This window comes from Colobus angolensis, unplaced genomic scaffold (assembly GCF_000951035.1).
Source record: "Colobus angolensis palliatus isolate OR3802 unplaced genomic scaffold, Cang.pa_1.0 Scaffold395, whole genome shotgun sequence".
NCBI classification, from domain to species: domain Eukaryota; kingdom Metazoa; phylum Chordata; class Mammalia; order Primates; family Cercopithecidae; genus Colobus; species Colobus angolensis.
The window spans coordinates 721,525-726,445 of record NW_012117321.1 but is presented as its reverse complement, the minus strand read 5'-3'; positions in this window follow the sequence as shown (position 1 = coordinate 726,445).

Sequence of the window (4,921 nt, the reverse complement as noted above, 5' to 3'; positions counted from 1 at the left end):
CCTGGCTAACACAGTGAAACCCCGTCTCTACTAAAAAATACAAAAAAACTAGCCAGGCGTGGTGGCGGGTGCCTGTAGTCCCAGCTACTCCGGAGGCTGAGGCAGGAGAATGGTGTAAACCCGGGAGGTGGAGTTTGCAGTGAGCCGAGATCCGGCCACTGCACTCCAGCTGGGCAACAGAGCGAGAAAAAACATTCCATGTATACTTACTAAAAATGTATAGTCTATTCCTGCTATGTGGAACGAACTATATGTGTCTGCTAGATCTCAGTGGTTTTGCTTCCTTCAAGTCTGTTTACTCTTTCACCTGTTGACTGTTTTTTAATTCATTATTGAGAGTGAAGTATTTAAATCTCTGTTATTTTTGGATTATCTCTTTCTTGCTTTATTTTTGTCAATTTTTTTTTTTTTTAGATGGAGTCTTGCTCTGTCTCTCAGGCTGGAGTGCAGTAGGGTGTTCTCGGCTCACTGCAACCTCCGCCTCCTGGATTCAAGCGATTCTCCTGCCTTAGCCTCCTGAGGAGCAGGGATTCTTATTTTTACATTCCGTCTAACAATCTTAGTTTTTCATATTTAATTAATTAATCTTTTAATATTTAGTATTATTTATGTAGTTGGATTTATTTTTTCTGTATTATTTTTGTTTTCTACATATCATATGTGTATTTTATTTCTTTTTCTACTATTTTGCCTTATTTTGCATTAAGAAAGCATTTTTATATAACATCACAATTTTAAAAATAATTTTTAATATATATTTGTGACTATCTCTTGCTCTTTTAGGGCTTCTGATATACATCTTCATTCATCAGAATCTGTTTTATATTTATAATAACAATACTGATGAGTTATACAAACATCAGTTCTATGTATTTCTATTTCTGCTTCTCATTTTGTGATACAAATTTTACGCTTGTATCGACACATGCTATAAACTTATTATATTACACTTATTATTTTATATAATTTTATTTTTAAAAAATGAGATGAGAAAAGAAAAAAGAGCAAAGATACATCTAAAAATCATTTGATATTAACCTTTTTATTTCTCATTTCTGAATTTTCTCATTTGTTCCAGAATATTCAGCTAATTTTTATTGCAAAATATGTTATCACTCACCTGTTTTGTTTAGTTATTGGTAAGTATATTACACGTATTTGTAATTGGTCCAACAATACAATTTTATTTATATTGTTGTGCATTCATTTTTAAAAATAATATAAGAAATAAAAAAATGTATGCATGATGTGTTTTATAATGACATGATTATCTTTACTGGTGCTTTTGTCATTTCATGTAGATTCAAATTGTTCTCTTTGGTTGTTTGATTCTCTCTCTCTCTCTTTCTTTTTTTCTCAGAGTCTCCCTTTGTCGCCCAGGCTGGAGTGCAGTGGCACAATCTCAGCTCACTGCAACCTCCACCTCCCAGGTTGAAGTGATTCTCCTGCCTCAGCCTCCCAAGTAGCTGGGACTAGAGGCGCTCACCACCACACCCACCTAATTTTTGTATTTTTACCTAGCTGAAATCAACTCAGTTTTTGTTTACCTGGAAAGGCCTTATGTTGCCTTTATTTTTTATTGATAGCTTTTGCATTCAGAAGATTATTTCTTGACAGTTTTTCTTCGATGAGTAGACAAAAAGATTTAAATGGAATTGAAAGACTTCCAAAAGGCAATGAAATTATGGTCTAAAAAAGTGGATATGAGATTGTTTTTAAATTGAATTGAAAATAAAATTATAGATGGCAGCTGATGATACATTAGACTGGGATGCAGAGAGCAGGAAGAATTAAACTTGTGGACAATAGAAGTCTGAGTTGTTTGGTCCTGACTTAGGCCAAATGGAGGGCCTTCTTTTTAGAGAATTAAAGATGATGCATGAGAGCACAGCCACGCTGAAACTAAAGAGGCTGAGCACCTGCATTGTGCTAAAATCCACAGGTTTGTAGAAATAGAACTCACTATTTTAACATACAACAATTTAACATACAATACTAGACTAAGAAAGCAAGTAGGCAGTGATAATTATGATTAATGTTAACTTTAGTTTTAATATAATGGTGTTTGATGGGTGTCACAGAAGCAAAAATATGGCCTTCGCTATAAAACGTGTGCCTTACTACTGAGTGTGTAAAGTACTCCTGTGAGTGGAAGCCACAAAGAAACCTGAGGGTCCGGGTGGTAGAACAACCCTTTGATACTCCATAACTAAAAAAATAAAATTTCTTGACACGGAGAGTTTGTATCCACTCACTCACTGCTTGAAATAGATGTGCACTTCTATACTCTATAAATGTACCTAGACAAATTAGTGAGAGGTATAAAGCAGCCTACATTTTGCTCCCATGTCTAGTGCCCTGACTCAGAACTGTGTCCTCAGGAAAATGGAGCACTTTGCCCATATAGGTCTCACAGAGGTGGCATTTTTCCGATTCTCACAAAGGTGCTTTTGGTCTACTTCTTATCATGAAAATCAGAGATTGCTGGGGAACATCAGTGAGGGCAACCATGAATTACTTGAACCAGTAATAATGCAGTGGGAAATTTGACAATATGTTTTACTAATTTTGAAGGTTGGGTAATTGGGAGATTACTCTTTCGTTTATAAGAACAGACACCATACAACCCACTGGGCTGAACATACCTGGGGAAATGAGCTTATACGTGGAAAAGCTGGAGCACAGCTGTTTCTAATGTATTTTCTAGAAATCAAAAAGTTTCATTTTCCCTTGGTGGTTCCTTTCTTAAAATCACAAAACCAGAGCTGGTACTATCTTTATATTTGACATGAAAATTACAGGCCTGGAGGGGATGGGCTGATGGCATTGCTTCCTTATAACCACACATTGTGAGCCTCATCCCTCAAACATGGACTCACTCCAAAGACTCAGCTGGGTGACTGTCTGTTTGTCAGCATTATTAACAGTGAGAGCTGAAGACTCAGGCGAGTGGTGGGATGAGGCAGAACTTTCCCAATGAAGAGTTAGGATCATTCTTTTCATAATTTCAGTCATGTCTCAGTGAATCATATCTAAGTATCTAATATGATTCCAAATGAAAAAAAGCAACTTTATGAATACCAGGACCATAATGTATTGATCTTATAAATACTTTGTTAATTTTGTAATACTGCATTTAAATTGTAATTGTATTTTATTTGTTATTATACTAGCTTTTTCTCAGTTTAACTTACTGTATATACCTAGCTAAAATTTTATTTTTTGAAACACAAGAAATCTGAACTAATTCATAAGAATTTAGTCATATTTGTTTGTTCTTTTAAAGTTGAAAACACTTAAGTATATTATAATGTTTAGAATCATCTCAAGCATGATTACTGTTTGATATTTTACATTAATTAGCTTCAGTGAATGACCATAAAATTATTTTGTTTTATTGTGGTATGGTGGCACATACAGGATTTGGTTCTGGTTACCATGAAACTGTAAACAAATATCTCCTTTTGTCATTTATCACATTTTGTAGAGTTAATCACTACATTACACGTGTGAAAGGCAGTATAATGAGAGTAAACTTGACCTGCATTATGTGTTTACTGAGAGTACTCAGGAGCTTCACTGTCAGCCTCAGCAGCCTTAGGTTATCTAATGGTGAGAACTAAGCTGTGCATTCAGATTTTGAATTTTTTTTTTTTTTTTTTTTTAGACAGAGCCTCTCTCTGTTGCGTAGGTTGGCGCGATCTCGGCTCACTGCAAGCTCCGCATCCTGGGTTCACGCCATTCTCCTGCCTCAGCCTCCCGAGTAGCTGGGACTACAAGTGCCCACCATGCCCGGCTAATTTTTTTTGTATTTTTAGTAGAGATGGGGTTTCACCGTGTTAGCCAGTATGATCTCGATCTCCTGACCTTGTGATCCACCCACCTCGGCCCCCAAAGTGCTGGGATTACAGGCGTGAGCCACTGCTCCCGGCCCAATTTTGAAATTTTTAATGGGTCACATGAAACCAAATTTTTGTTTGCACTCTAAACAACTAAAAGTAGCATCTATGGATTTTTTTTTTCCTACTTTGTTTCACCCAGTTTGACATCATATTAATGCAAATTCCATAACGCTTCTATGGTGTAGTTGTCAGACTTATCAAATAAAAACATAGAATACAGTTAAGTTTAATATTTGGATTAAAAATGACTTCTGCAATATGTTAAAGGCAATTATCAATTGTTTAGTTCTGGCAGGTGATAAAAATTTTTGAAGATACGATCAATTTAATCATACTCTATTTTTTTTTTTTTTTTGAGACGGAGTCTCGCTCTGTCGCCCAGGCTGGAGTGCAGTGGCCGGATCTCAGCTCACTGCAAGCTCCGCCTCCCGGGTTCACGCCATTCTCCTGCCTCAGCCTCCCGAGTAGCTGAGACTACAGGCGCCCGCCACCTCGCCCGGCTAGTTTTTTGTATTTTTTAGTAGAGACGGGGTTTCGTCGTGTTAGCCAGGATGGTCTCGATCTCCTGACCTCGTGATCCGCCCATCTCGGCCTCCCAAAGTGCTGGGATTACAGGCTTGAGCCACCGCGCCTGGCCTAATCATACTCTGTTTGTATGCTCCAATTTATGACAACCATGATTGTGACGACCAAGATTGCTGATCTCGTCTGAGATCAGCATCAATGCTCTCAAGAGCCTCAGTGGAAAAACACACCATCTGATCATGCAGAAGATTATTCCGTTTCAGTGTGTTTAGGTTATTTACAGAGTAAGGAGAATGAATTAGCATAAACTGGATGTTTTCTAGGGTGAAAAAATAAAATATTAAAATTCTTATCTATGTTATTTAATCTAATTATTTGTCCTATATCTTCTTTTGGTGTGTGGTTCATAATATATGGGTTACATTAATAAAACTATATAGATATATAGTTAATAACTCATCTGTACATATATTATTATCTCATGTTCAAATGTA